Source organism: Pithys albifrons, chromosome 4, assembly GCF_047495875.1.
Source record: "Pithys albifrons albifrons isolate INPA30051 chromosome 4, PitAlb_v1, whole genome shotgun sequence".
NCBI classification, from domain to species: domain Eukaryota; kingdom Metazoa; phylum Chordata; class Aves; order Passeriformes; family Thamnophilidae; genus Pithys; species Pithys albifrons.
In genome coordinates this window covers 51,998,975-52,014,819 of record NC_092461.1, presented here as the reverse complement: position 1 = coordinate 52,014,819, position 15,845 = coordinate 51,998,975, and positions in this window count along the sequence as shown.

Sequence of the window (15,845 nt, the reverse complement as noted above, 5' to 3'; positions counted from 1 at the left end):
TAGAGCCTGGTGCTGCTGTTTGAGCACTTCTACCCTGTGAGCTGGTTGTATCAGGTTTGCATAACAGCAGCAGTCTCTGAGAAAGGTGTCTAGCAGCGAAGGAAGGGGACCTGCTTGGTCTGTTTGAAAGAGCAGTCCCTTCTGGTACCTATTTGCCCCACTCCAGGCCTGTGCTGTCTCCAGAATGATTCCAAAATGAGCTGGGATATCTGCTTCTGTCTGTGTAAATATATAGGTAGAGCAATTTCCTTCCTTCCCTGCCTGGCTTGCTTCATACTTGCTTTATCAGGGAATTACCCTAGCACATGAATAACTGAGAGGTGAACTTGCCTTTCCTGTGTGACAGGGATGATGTGAGTACTGTTGAGGTGTAGGGTGGGTTGTGGGATGTGTATGCTCTACCAGGAGTAAGGAAGACAACAGAACTAAGTGCTACACTTAGCAAACAAAGCGCTGGTAAATTGACATTGTCTGTGAGGGCAGACCTGACCTTCTCAGCCTATTGTGAGCATGCAAAGCGCTGTGGTGCTTGCAGCCAGATGCAGAAGGAAAGGCAACCAGCTTTAGTGAGAACAGGATGGAGAGGGCTTGCAAGTCTGGAAGCTGAAGTTACTGTTAAAAAAAAAGTCTGTAATAGGTCAGTAAAAGTATTTCTCATTGGGTCAATCTGAGCCTTTTATGTGTAGTAACTTGACATTTTGAATAGATGGGCTTAAAGGTTGGAAGGATCAACCTGGCTTTTAAACAAGAGTGTCATGTAATTTTTTAATTACATGTAATTGTTGAAACAATAGTGTGCAAGAGGAGGACAAAGTCTGCTTTGGATATTCTCTTTAGCTTTTAGTGATGCATATAGGTTGTCTCACATGAGGTCTCTGGAAGCAGAGCAAAGTTACCCTCTGTTGAGGTAGTTGGTTCCTAGTGTTTATAGTGCACATGATAAAAGGGTTTGTTACCTCCCTTAATGGAAACTAAATGTGGTAAGTTCAAAACCCCCTTATCTTTCTGTGAATAAAGCCATTAGACTCGTTGCAGAAAATATCTAACATGATTCAAACACGCACAGCACAGTGCAGTTCTGCTCATACCTAAAACAAAGCAGTCTCCGTGTGCTGTGTGGGAAAAGCTGGTGGCTTCAGGTTTACAGGTGGTGACAGCAGATCTTAAGCAGCACATGAGTATACTGCTAATGTGGACCCTGTCACACTTTTTCCAAGAGACAGGAACAACTTGGGAAGGAAAACCAGTTACTGCTGTTGCTTGTCAGCATGCACAAATTAATGCTGAGAAGTGCAATGTCTGATCCCTAGTGGCTGCAAACACCTGAGGCTCTTTTGGTGCAGTTTTGGACACAACTTTCTGCCACACTGTCCCAAAACATGGGGAAGGAACCATGCCTCTTCTGAAGCTCCCCATTCTCTTTGCCCTGGAAGGGGGTGCCCAGCACTGTTGGCTGTTCTACAGCAGCTCTTCCAAAATGCTGGGAGCTCTTTCTGCCCAACTATGCCTCCACAGGCCTCACCTGAGTAGGCTGGGTGGCTCAGGGCTGGTGAGGGGTGTGGGGAGGATCACCCCAGGGGACAGATGGGTTTGGGTGAAGTTTGCAGTTGGTTAGTAGAGCGAGTGCAGCAAGCATCAGCATGTCTTGTGTGTGTCACCAGGCTTTGTTGGGTAGGTGGGGCTCAGCAATGAATACCTGACCTTGGAGCTGTTGCCTGAGAAGCTTTATCTGCAGTTTCAGTCTTGGATCTAGAGTTCTTTGGTGGTACCTATGTTAAGAGGCTGTTTTGGTTGTGTCACAAGAGTATCAGGAATGCAAGTAATTGTCCTGCTTGTGCAAGCATCAGTGCTAGTGTACAGAGGATTAGTGCCGGTTTCTGTCCCTGCCAGGTTTGATGGTATTCATCACAGCATGTAGTGGTAACCTAGGTGGGATTAAAATGGGAACTTGTTGGTCCACAGAATGAATATGGAGGAGCAAGAGACCAAGTGCCATGCAAGCTCCCTTCTGCTCATCTGTCCTGTATGCTGTTGGACCGATGATTGATTTGACTCCCAGAACTGACCTGACTCCTTGGCTGCAGAAAAATCTGTGACCTGTTTTTTTGGTCTCGCTCTACTTGTGTAAACTGGGAGGAGATGGAAAAGGGTGTTTGTCTGCTGCTCCCTATGTGAAGTCATGGGTTGGCTGAGTCTGCCAGTACCTCTGGGGGTCGTCTGGTCTGATCCCCTGCTCAAACAGGACCACTTAGAGCTGGTTGCCCTGGAATACGTCCAGGTGGCTTTTAATATCCCCAAGTATGGAGACTACATGATCTCTCTGGGCAACGTATTCCAGTGCTTCATTGCCCCCACAGTGAGTGTTTCATGACATTCAGAGGGATCCTCCTGTGTTTGTGTGTGCCCATTGCCTCTGGTCCTGTCACTGGGCACCACTGGGAAGAACCTGCCTACATCCTCTTTGCACCCTCCCTCAGGTATTTACACACATTAATGAGGTTTCCTTTGAACCTACACTTCTCCAGGCTGAACATTCCTAGCTCTCTCACCTTTCTTTGTGGGCCAGTCCCTTAATGATCTGTGGTCCTTCACTGGATTCTCCTGGTATGTCCATGTCTCTTTTGTACTGGGGAGCCCAGAACTGGACTCAGTATTGGATCCAGGAGCGGAGCGGGCAGGGGGGCTGCGGGGCAGGGAGCGGAGCGAGCGGGGACTCCGGGGCAGGGAGCGGAGGGTCCTGCGGGGCTGTGACGCCTCTCTGGGGCTACGCCACGGCTGTTTCAGGAGCGGTCCTGCAACCCTGCCGAGATAAGGGCTCCTTTGTTACTTTACTTCGAATGAATGCCTAAACCTGCCTTCTCTTAAGTTTGGAATAAAAAAAGGGCAGATAAAGGACAAAAGTGAGATGAGTCATGGAGAAAGAACTGGTTCGGGACAATGCAAGAGAAGCCCAGGGCAGGGTTTGAAGATGTTGGTGTGCTGTTTTCTTCCTGGTTCCCTTTCTCTTCCTTATGCAGTTTCTTCCTCTCTTGGGCAATCAAGCCTGACCTCCCATTTCTCTCAGAATCAGCACCCTCATCTATGTCACGGCGAGGGAGGACAGTGCTGGGGATCCAGTTGGAAACCCATCCCATCTGTATCATGCTTGGCACCAGAAGCACCCTCAACACTGCTGTGGTTCCAGGAAGGCTGCACCAGGCTCCTCTTTGCCTCAGTCCACCCCTGTATAGGATGCATAACCCATACAATGATGCTAACTGGACGTTAAGAGCTCCATTTCGTGGGTATTCAGATGTGGGGAAAGGGCAGTGTGTATACAGTTTAAAGGGAAGGCCTGTTAGTGGCCAAGCAGCCAGGGCTGTCTTTATGGATGGTCAATACAGAATTACAGGCATGTTTTGCATGGCAGGAACTGGATCGAGGTTAAATAATGAAGTAATGCTGCAGATGGAATTTTCCTCCTGTAATTTGTGTAACTGCTTGTGCTGGGAGTTGCAAAGGCCGTGAAGGGTACGGAGAGGTTTTCCCAGGCTGTGCCTGCCCTTGCTGCACTGGCTGCTAGCAGCTGCCAGGGCTTTTTTAGCAGGTGGATATAAGGGTGCAGCTTATGTTCTGCAAAGCTCTAAATGGTCTCAATCCCCTCTGCGTCAGAGCCTGCCTGTCCCCAGACGGCATCTGCGCGGCTCAGCTCGGCAGCGACCGCGGTGCGGGGTCGAGCACGGGCCATTCCCGCTGCGCCGCCGGGCTTAGCACAGCCTGGCTCACACGGCAGCATCCGGTGCAGCCCTCAGGGAAGCACGGGGCAAGTGGGAAAACTTCAGTTTTTAGGTGTTGCCAGTTGCTCTTGCAACACAGTTGTGAATACAAGTGAAAATGAAAGCCCTTTTAGGGAGCCCTTATTCTTGTGGGTCCAACAGCAAACCGCAGTGTAACTAACGTGAACACAGATGCACAATTCCCTGGAAGTCTTAGCAGTCTTTTCCAACCTTAATAATGCTATGAGCTCCCACCTGATAAAATGCTTGCGGTGACTGTCAGTTGTTACCTGTCCTGTGAGGAAGTTGTTTGTGACCTGGTGTTAGAGGAGATGCCAAGCTGCTGGTGAGACTGGGTTATGGGCTGTGTTATCCACCAGAGTACAGGCACCGTGGTCCCTAACATTTAGTGGGCAGCCAAACTCGTGCTTAAGCAGTGTGTGGTTAGTTTTTGTTTTCTTCTCTGTCTCTCAAGTTTCAACTCTTCACAGATGAGAAGCTTTATGACTTTGTTCCTGTTTTAGATTTGCTACTTGCAACAAAGCACTGATCCAAACAGAGTAACACTGCTCAGCACCAAACGTCTGCCATCCACAGACCTGAGTTGCTCACTCATATAAATAAAAGTTTCCTCACCTGGGGAAAGGTAAAGTAACTTACTGGCAGTCTATTGTAGTTTGGGAGTGCAAACCGCTTCCCCAACACCACAAGAGAAAGAAAAAAAACAACAACAAAACCCAGCAGGTTTTCCTCCGGGAGGAAAGTTATACTTAAGCAGTGTCAATGTCACAGCCCGGCTGGCTGCAGAGTGAATTTCCAGTCCCCGTCCAGCGAGACAGACGAGTGTTGAGCTCTCAGATGAACTCTGTGTTTCTTATCCCAGATGAAGGAAAAAGAAAGCTGAAAGTGGGGAACCACCATGTGTCCTGCAAAAAGCAGCTGCACACCTCTCTCTCCCGGGTCACTGCCCCAGCCGGGGTGGGCAGGCTGTGACGGTGCAGGCGGTGGTGAGGCTGGAACAGAGGCCGGGATTCCAGATGCAGGAACCAGGAGAAAACAGCCGCGGCGAGGAGAAAAACAGCGTCTCAGCCAGAAGCCCTAGCCGTAGCCAGCAGAGCAGCTTCCCTCCTCGGCAGCCACCGCTCCCGCGTTCCGCTGAGCTAAGAAAGGAAAGATGTCCCCAAAAACAAGAGACAAACCTGCCCCCATCCAAGTGATCAGCAGTTAACTACTTCTTTTGTTAACTGCTGGCATGGGCAGTTAGTGGCAGGGGAGAGAATTTACATAATAATCCCAAACTACAACACAGTCCCAAAGCACTTTGGAGAGTGTGCTGAATATAATTTTGCTCAGGATGGGGACACTGATGAAGTTATAATTTCTCTGCTGTTTTGCATGTGAATGTTTTACACAAAGGAGTGCGTCCCTCCCTCCTTAAGTGAAATGACCGCAACAGTTGGGAGAGTTTGCCCCCTCCTCACCAAGAACCACTGCCCTGCCTAGCAGAAGCAGCTTCCAACACACCCTGGTGGTTTGCAGAAACAGGTAGACATTGGCTTGTGGTGGGTTTTCCCTGGAACATCCTGTTCTGGGCCTGGCATACACTTTTGCAGGACCCATAACCAGGAAAGGGGATGTGTCCCCCATTCTCTCCTTCCTTTTTCTGTTTTAAGACTGGCTTTATAGCCACAGTCTCTCCAGAGTTTGTCTTTAGTCTGAGGCTGTATGAATGTGGTGCTTCCACTTGGGAGACACAGGAGACAGAACCCACCTCCTGTCCCGGCCAGAAAGAGCTCTGGCAGCCCATGCTGGCATGTCAGTTAACCAAGTTGGAGGACAGAGCATGTGCAGAAGAGGAGCCAGACTTTAGCAGGCACCTGGCTCTTTCCCATCACATTACCATGGCATGTAGTGCAGCAGCTGCCTGGCCTGGTTTTTCTGAACTACTGGTAGCTGCTTATTTATCTGATAGGCTGAGGGAAGTGCTAAGTGAGCAATCTTTTCCCCTGCAAGCTACATGTGTGGATTTTTGCTTTTAAAAGGGAAAGAAGAAAGATTTAAAGATATTTGATCTGCAATCTAGCTCTGAGTTGCTTGAATATTTACTTTATTGTATAAGCAGGTAGTTATTTAAAGCCTTATCATTGAAGAAAATGAGATAGGAGGCTCATGATTCAAACCCAGGAGGCATGTAGACTTGGAGAACATCACAGGGAGACCATGCTGCATGCAGAGAAATCTGCTCATTGCCATAACCTCACTTACACTGTCCTTTCCAGTGTGCAAAGGGCCTGTTTATCAGCCTGTTCTGCCATAAGGTTGAGGGCAAGATTTTTATTTGCTGTTTCTGTCTTCACAAGACTTCTGCAGCCCTCAAGGTTTTTACTTTTTTTTTCTTATGAAATGATGTTGAAATACAGGGAGCAGATTCGAAAGGTGTTTAGGCAGGTACATGTGCAGTGTAAGAGAGAAGGGTTGCTTTCCTCAGAAGGCCTGGCTAAAGCCGTACCTCTGATTCTCACAACACAAATTGGACAAGAAACCAAGAATAAGAGGAGCCCTTTGACCAGGCAAGATTTTGGTGGGAGGCCATGCAGAAGGAGACCCCCAGCAGTGCTCTGCATTCATTTTTGGGTACCAATACAGTGCCTGCTTTCTCCATGCAGAGCAAGGATGGGTGCCTGGCTGCAGGCTGGCAGGATGATGCTCTGTCATTACCAAGTGTTACTTTAGTGACGCCTTCAAAAAAATGATGTGGAACAAATGGTGTCACCTTCCCAGCCAGCTTCTGCCGCTCTCACATTTTGCTGTCATTTCTTTTGGGTTGGACATGACACAGCTTTCCCCTTCAGTAAAGAAATCAGGATTGTGAAGTTGATCCTGCAGCACACAGCAGAGGAACCCTTTTGCTGGCCGTTAGCATGGCAGCCACCTGCACAGGGCTGTGAACACAGTATTGGTGGCTCTTGATATATAAGGTGTTTTTCTAAAGCTCCACCTCCCCAGAATAACATGAAGTTCATCAAAATGTCAGGTTTCATTATGCAGTAAGTGGTTTGGGAAGAAAACTGAAACAGAACCCTAAAGGCTCCCAATATAAAGGAGAAATAAAAAACCCAAGTGTATTATATGTAAATCCTTGCTTCTTAAACATTGAATTCTGACCTTTAAACTTTTGAGAGATGGAAACTATGTGCAAAGCACTACTCTACTCTTGCTTTTTATCTTCTATTTGGCAGCTTTTTCCTGGTTAAGCCATCGTGTAGCTAATGGCTTTGAAACACTTTAAAAGCCTGATCCTGCTGCCTTGGGTGCACCTCCACTTCCTCCCCCCTGGTTCTCCCTGCATCAATCTCTCGCCCTTGGCCTTCATGGCAAATACCATAGTGGCCTAAAAGTACAAACCCTTTAAGCAAGGCAGCCCCCTCTTCTTGCTTACTAATTTAGGAGCATCTCTTACTGTCAAAGCTCAGGCAGCAAAGACCTGGAGGTAGCCTGGGCAAACCCAACCTCTCCCTTTCAGGTGGCTGCTGGTGATGTGATCACTGCTGCAGGCACTGCCTGGGCTTCTTCCAAGGTCCAGAAAGTTTCTTCATCTGCTGCGTGCTTGGATGCAAACAGGAAAGGGCTGAGAGCCTGCAATATAGCTCCTGAGCCTCAGAGTTACAGGGGGGCATGTTAGTCCATCATCTTCACTGCTGGGTACCAGCAGCCACATTTAGGGGTGATGGTTTTCCCTGCAATGCTGCAAGAAGGGAGGGGAGCCAAGGAAGAGACTACAAAGGGAAAACAGGGAGAGAAAGGTCAGAAAGCGAGATAAGAAAGAGGATAGGAAGATAGAGAACAATAAAGTAAAATGGGTTAAAAAAAAACACCAGGATTTGAGATGTGTTCAGGCTGCTCTAGGATGATGCTCATCCTGCTGAACATTGGGTGAGGTGGTCTTTCCCCTGGATAGGAGGAAACAAAGCCATAATTCTGTAGAATGTGATAATCAAAACATTTGTAATAATTTGCTAATAAAAAAACACTGTCTGAGAGGAAAGCTGGAATGATGCCATTAAGAAGCAATTTTGCTTGTCTGTTTTAATGCAGCAGAGGGTCAGGTGCTCCTCAGGGGTTGATGCAGTTCCTGCTCTGTCCCTGCCTGTCAACACTGCTGGTCTCTTCTTTGGCTGGTTGCCATCAGGACCCAGGCTTGAATCCTGAGAGCCCTTATCCCTTTTTGGTGTTTGGGGACTGGTTGTGGGTCTGCTGCTCTGGGTGTTGCCCACCTGGGTGTAAGGGTGTCTCCTTTCTGTGCTGATCCCCATCCTTCGACTTCCCATTATGTATCTTGAATACAGCCCAGCACCAAAACAGCTCATATCAAAAGTCAAACCCCTGCTTCAAGCAGCTGCTTTTCTCTCCAGACAGCTCAAAACCCACTTAAACATTCTGATCGAAACAGTTTTCTATTTCAAAAGTAGTAAGAACCTGTTTATTTCAGCCCTTCTTGTAAACATATGGGCAGCTGGCCCCTCAGATGTGGCTCCCTGCACCCTACACACCCCAGTGGGAGCTCCCTTGCTAAGGAGGGAGTTGAGTTTGAGACATGTTTTTCAGCCCTTCATCATATATGGTTTTGGGGCGCATGCCACTGTCTGGCCAGCCTTGGGCCAGGAGCTGCTGCTTGCAACCAGCCCTTTGCTGGTTGAGGTGATGGGAAGAGGGAGGTGGTTGGGGATGAGGCTGCTGTGGGCAAAGAGTTACTGATTGCCACAGCCCAGCCCCAAGGCATGGAATGTGCTGGAGAGGGGAGCAAGCACTGCCCACCCCTTGGAGAGGTACAGGATTGCTTTCCTGCCCTTACCTGTGGGATAAAATGCTGATGAATCATTTGGCCAAGCAACTTATCTGCTATGAATACTTGGCTCACAGAAGAGGTTGTGGGGGTAAGGTGTCTCCAGAGTTAACAGCAGAAAATCAGGATAATGTGGTAGAAAATGCTTGAGATTCTGGTTTCTGTAGCCTTTCAGACTATAAAATGTCCCTTTTCACCCTTCAGCATAGTGCTGGCCCTAGTTTTGTGCTGCCAGCAGAGAAAACAGGGGTTTAAATTACACCTGCACTTGGGAAAGGGGGGAGATGTCCAAGCATAATAAATGGGAAATTAGATGCATCTTGCAGAAAGAATCTGAGTCTTCATTAGTGTGACACTACTAGAAACCTCAGGATATTGCTGGCTTGGGGGCCACCATTCATCAGGTCTTGATGTGGCCTTGACCAGGATGCCCAAACTCATTTCTCTTTCTTTTCCTATTAGCTGTTACTAATTGGTAGGTTTAGCAGAAGCTTAGCATCTTTAGCCATAAGAAGGCACTTGGCAAGCTCTCCTGTATCTTCTGTCCTTGCCCAGAGCGGGATAAACATTTTGAAATTACAGGGGCTTATTGCCAAACGAATTCCCTCCCTGTTCCTGTAAGCAATTCCCATTCAGTGTCTAGATGAGTATGTTCCCTTACAGCATTTTGGTGTGCTGGCAGGACTGGGATGGAAATCTCAGCCCTGGCTTCCTCTTCCAGCCTTGCCACTTCTTTGGCTAACAAGGTGAGCCCTCTCATCTGTCATCCTGTTGTGAGTCAGCAGGGCTCACACAGACTTCATAAGCCAGGTTTTAACTTAATTCTTGCCTTGCTGAAGTGGGGTAAGTGCAGGTCTCAACTATCAGTGTTCCTGACCTGGGGATCCTGCCAACCTCTTGCAGCCCTTTTTCCTCAGCTTTCCATTTTGAAATCAGCTCCTGGGTCGGGGTTGGAGTCACAGTGCTGCTGGGCCAATCCCTGCTGCAGGTCCAGCCTCAGTGGGAGCCCCCGGAGCACAAGACACCTGCGTAACCTGAAATACCTGCAAGCATGATGCATAAGAAAGGTCATGGTATAATTTGGTTTCCTGAGCCTGCACTGCATTTTAGGGCAAGGCCTATGAACTCATCCCTTGGCTCCAGGTGCTATACAATGCACCTGAACTGTGGGGTTTTCCATAGATGTTTGCTCCATCCGGTTTTCCCTTGATGAAACAAAAGAACTGTTTGTGGTGGTTAGAGCTGAGTCATAACCAACTTGATCCATTTGTGCAGCATCATGTCTGTAACTAGAACCACGTGCCAGAGAAGCAGATGTCCATGGCTACTGTGCTGGGAAGGTGCTGGAGCTCCAGCATACCTGGCAGAGCAGCAATAAACCACTGCTTATTAGCTGCTATGAAAACAGGGTCTCTCATCTGAATCCTGGCCAAATTACAAGCAGCATGATGAATTAGTACCAGTTAGTATGCTCATCATAACTACTTCAAGGAAAATTATTAGGGATCACAAATGCACTATTCATTTAAATATTATTCATTTATTTTAACTTGCTACGAGATGGGAAGGGATGTGGGAAGTAAACAGTGATTAGTGCTAATTGGCACAGCGTGTGCTTCATGGAGCTCACATTCAGCTGGACCTACAAAGTAAGGGATGCTGCTGGATGTCAGGGGAGATCCTGTGGTCTCAGAGTGAAGGAGGGGGTAGTTGTAAATATCACAGCCATCAAGACAGGCACGTGTAACGTGGGGACTGGCTGAGAGCTTGAGCTGTGCAGGCAGTTGCACAGTGCCACAGCCCACATCACCCTTCTCTGAGCACTTCAGGGTGAGGAGCTACATGGCACCAGTGACAGCTCCCTGTCCCCATCCTATCCCCTCAGGGCACAGAGATGGTGCTGAGCCCCAGGCGGGCACTGCCTGGCGGCACTGCTGTGAGCTATAGGCAGGAGAGCCAGGCTAGGGTGAAGTTTGTCCCTCCTGAGCTTGAAACACCCATGCAGCTGTGCAGCAAGTGCATATCTCAGTCTTTAGTCTTTCAAAGTGCTTACAGAAAAAGATTTTTAAACTTATGGCATGGGGAGCAGTGTCTGGCTGCAACCTGCTGCCCCTCACTGGCATCTCCTGCACCCTCCCAAATGAGTTTCTCTAGTGAGGGAAATAAGGTCTCTCATCTTGATCTGTGTAGGTGCTTGGACCTCTCTGGGCCAATCCCACTTTGGACATATGTCAAAGGCTCATCTGATTTTACAATTGTCTCCAAACATGCAGAATTTCCTCCCCAGTTATGCTGATTTCAGCTGGGGTAGAGTTAAATTCCTTCACAGTGGCTGTGTTTTGGACACCAGTGTTACTCCCTCCAAGTCATGTTAGCACAAGAAAAATCAATTTTGCAGCTCTGTAAGGGCAGCTCACCCCTGGCAGTGCTGCTCTACAGATGCTTTACAGAACTTCCAGGCAGGCCAAAAGGGCTCTTCTAGTATTTACACTGGTGATGCCCCACACCAGTAAAGGCACAAGCTTTAGAAAAGCTTTGGGGCAGTGCAGGGCATGGGCAAGGAGCTCACTGATGGGGATGAAGGGAAGGTCCTCCAAGCTCAGAGGAATGTCCCTTGTTCACCATGTCTCTACTTACCCAGAAAATGGGAATCTAAATACAGCACCTCATGTTTCCTTGCATGCCACCCTGCCATGCCTGTGATGCATGCAAGCCACTGAGGAAGCTGAGGCCGTAAGGTACCTTAGAAGGGTTAGAGGCTGAAGCCACAGAAATTCTACTTTTTAAGGGTTTTCCTGAAAGGGGAAGAATACCAAATAAATGCTATTTTTTTTCTTTTTCTACAGCCATTTCCCCGATGAATAAAAGCAGTGCTTGAGTCTCTGAGCAGAGCAGCCAAAACATCAAGGACTGACTAAACCTGCCTCAAAACCACTCTAAAGCACGTAGATTTGGGTGAAGATGTGGGTCCTCCTGTGGAAGCTGCTGAGCTGGAGGCATCCACAGGGCACAGGAGTGACATCTGGAAACCTGGGACATGCAAATAGGCTGGAAAAGCAGGGATGTTTGCTCAAGTGTCTTGTGCTAAACTTGCTGCTCTGAAAGCAGCATTGATGAGCATCCCTGGCCAGAAGTGAGGCCTAATCCAGCCCAGCAGGTGGTTTTCCCCAGTGAGGTTGATTTTGGTCTGGCAGGCAGGCAGTGTCCACCAGAGAAGGGCACTTCAGGCCCCACAGTTCCATTTTGCACCCACTGCTGGTCATATACATACATTCTCTGTATATTTCTCATATTCCATAGCTACATTTCAACACATCAATTGGTTCATCTACAACTGATGTATCTAGGAGTGATGGTTGTTAAACACCACTAATTTAAAAGCAGGTAAAGACAATGAAAGTGTACTTGATTATTTACGCTACTTTCTTACTTCTGCAAAAACAGTTCCTAAAAAAATGCCAAATTGAAGAAGTAGTGAGTGTACAGTGAGTGAATGGACAATTCAGTGGGCAGAAGTTATGTATAATTATAGAAGTTATCTATAAGTAATCTATTTATTTTTAAAGGTTAAACATTTTAAGGAGAGCAGCTTTGCTGAGAATGGTTCTGCTGGTCTGGAAAATGATCAGATATTATGATTACTATAATGTGAAAGAATGAAAAGAGGTGAAACCTCCATATGCCTTTCTCCATCCCACCTTGTGTCACTACCCCAGAATTTGCCTCAGAGGGGATCTGAAGTGTACCTTTTCAGACAGTGTAATTCTATAAAACAATCAATGCATTTTAGCATGGATGCAGACTTAAAACTCTTGAGCCTCAATACTTTGTGTTTCAGCTGTGGGAAGCACTGAACTGGAAACCACACAGGCAAAACCTCCCCAGAAGAGCCAGCACCCCAGAAGAGCACTCACCACCTGCCTGCAAGGCTGAAGGTTCTCTGCAATGCCAGATCACAGCTGTGTGGACATCCCTGCAGGGCTACACATAGAACATCTGTTGACAGGGGACAGTGGCAAGGGCAGTGCCATGGAGTGTCTTGTGTGTGCATGGGGATGGTCACCCAGGTTTACAGCCAGACAGTGATGCTCTGGAAATCACAGCAGACCTGAGCACTGGGGTGGGCAGAGGTGAGGTGGTGAGAGGCTGTGATTGTTTTATTTGTGAAGCATGCAGCATGGGGAATATAAGTGACAGGGTGGGATTCCACTCTGCATCCAGGCTACTGAGTGCCCTGCTGTAGCATCCCTGCTCCATGCTGTAGTATGGCCAGACAGGTTGCTCCTGAGGCATCACTGTCTGAGGGAGTGGTGGTTTCATATATATTTGCACATTTAGCTAACTAAAGAAGCCAGTGGGGTTTTTATCTTAAAAGTTGTTGTTTTCACAGATACTTTCCAGTGCTTACCTGAGAGGAATTCAGACCTACTGCCAAACTGCTTTTCTCTGCTGCTTTTTGTGACCTGTATGAAGGTGGAAGAAGTACAAACTGAAAACCACTGGAGCAAGCAATGGTGGGGGCAGGTGTGAAAGACATCTGGTTAAAATGCAAATGGGAGTACTTGCACAGTGTTTTGCAAAAGCGTCAATTAGTTTAATTGTTTCTGTTGAAGTAATGCAATCCTACATTTAGATAAGCTCCTGAGGTACGAGTCTTGGACTAGTTTTCTTAGGAGAGTATCAAAGTCTGGCTGACTGTTCTTACTTTTGGCTTTATAACACTAGACAGAGCTGAAAGGGATGATGCAAAATCATCCCAGATGGTTTGATGTAGCCACCATGGTCTAAATCAAGTAAAGGCACAGTCACTTGTTCCCCAGCACATGTTAAACCGGTCTTGGCAGGAAGCTGTCCTAGAGCCAGCCTGCCTTGCCTAGTTATAGTATGTCTTCATGCTCAGACACTAAAGATCAGTTTAGGGGAACGTAACAGCCAAACATCTTCACGTTGTCTTTAATCAGCGGCAAAGGAAGATTTTTTTCTGGTTGTTCCACACATACATACACCATTTGACTCAGATCTTATTCTGTTGCAGTGCTGGGAGCTAGTCTTGAGAGAGGAAGCCTCCAGAACTGAGCAGTGGTGATGGTTGAAGAGATATATGTGTGCCAGCCCTGTTCATCCCATCAAGGTGTTATAAGCATGAAAGCCATCACAACAAAATCATGGAGCTGCTTTAACATCATCAGCAGGGGAAAGCTGGCAGTGCAGTAAGGAAAAACAGTGAGCCAACACTTGGGAGCCTCAAAAACCTCATCTAGTGGGCAAGACCTTTGACTCATTCTTGTCTCAACTCCAGAATATAACACAATTGCACAGGGACCAGTCTTCCCTATACTGAAGGCTAATATTCCCCTGCAGTAAGCCTATCTAGATGTGTTATCATGAGGTGAATGGGTTAAGTTTGTCCTGTGTGCCACATATAAAGCAGCTCTGAAAGGGCACAGTGTGTTGCAGGCCCTATGCAGGCAGCAGCATGTTAAAATCCATTCCAAAGTTGCAAAGCACATGGAGGGGTTTGTTCCTTCGAGGTATCTCTCAAACTGAAACCAAGCTGGTGGGTTTAACTCAAATAAATGGTATTTATCTACATGCATTGCCTAAATTCAGATTGTAGATCCCCAAGAATATTCCGGAATAATTCAGTTGAAGGGCTCAGAATTTGAAGTGGAGCTTCCTGTTGGTGTGGCCTTGCCTCTGCTCTGGCAGGCAGGAACGCCCCCAGTGGGATGCATCAGCAGTGGCAGGCATTGCACAGGCTTACATGGCCTGACCCCAGCTGAAGATCAGGCTCTACGTGACTTCAGAGCATACCACGTTTTTTCCGTGGTGCGGCAGTAACTGCTGTATCCCGTATTCTGAACAGTGATTTGAAAGGATTACTGACAACAAGAGCCTTGCGTGGGGAGCATTCCCCCACTGTGATGCAGAGGGATTTAGGTATGTAACTTCTGACGCAGCTGCGTAATACACACAATTAACTGGTTTTGCATCAGTCCCTAATACTTCCTCCATTTGCCTTCCCTGGAAAGCACTGCTTGGCCCTGTTGAGAGTCACTGCAACCCGTGGGGTGAGCAGGGCCATACTGGAGCCATGCCCTCCAAGTGCTGGGTACAGATGTGATGGAGTGTGGATGCTGAACCCACTTTGAATCTCTTTCTCCCCAGTTGCAGTTGCCTGAGAGCCAGTCTGGTCCTGCAGGGAGCAGAAATCCCTTTTAGGAAAACTGCTGTGCTCCTCAGTGGGAGTTTCCATATTTAAATGATCATCTTGCAGATTCTTTAATCCTTCCATCAAGGCCTCAGCAGTGACCAGGAGTGTTGCTTGATCCCTGCCAAGCTGCCCAGTTGTTTCATCCTTTAATTCAGGTTAATGCTCCGAAGAAGTACAGTACTTATCCCTATTACACAACCACAGTCAGGAGGCATTTCAGGGCTGGCATACCGTATTTTAGCATCAGCTCCTCTCAAGACTATTAAGTTCCTGATGCTGTTTGTATCATGTTGATTTATTTTATGAAATAAAGAAAGATAATTTCTCAAGGCTGTAAGATGTAAAAATCTCTGTGTCAGGACTACATTTTATCTACACTGATTTAAGGCTTTGGCTGTAGGTTTTTCTAACTCTCATGTTCTTTATCTTTTTTTGCTTTGCTTACTAAGAGGTGTGATTTTTAACTTTCTTTTTTTAATGACGAGCAGTTTATGGAGACATTTTTAAAGGTAAGCAATCCATGTCAATATTCACTGTCTGAACTCCCCAAACATCTAAAAAGGTGCAGCCTGCCTCCTCCCTTTCATCTTCCCCTGTCTCTGACTGCTGACATCTGCCTTCCCCAGGTGCAGTGCACTTGTGACTTGACAGACTCCTTTTTCTTACATGGTAGAGCACCAAATCCCTGCTACTCATGTGGGATTTAGGGGAGGAGGAGGTGTGGAAGGGCCTTCAGCTCACAGGCAGCATCCTCCATCTCCTTCCCCTATCAAACTCACTGCTACTCTTCTGGCAGCAGCCACTGGAGCTCTTGGTTGGAGCCCCTTTCTTTGCATTTAAGGGGCATGAAAGAAAAATGGAGCCCTGGAGATGGCAGGATGGGTTAATGACATATGTTAAAACTTGCTAGAGTATAATTAGCAGAGTGAGGGGAGCTCCTCAGGTGTGCTTTTCCAGTGAGCAGACTCCTCAGTGCTCACGCACACCTATCTGGATGGCAGCAACTCATGTGAGGATGTTTGTACACCATTAT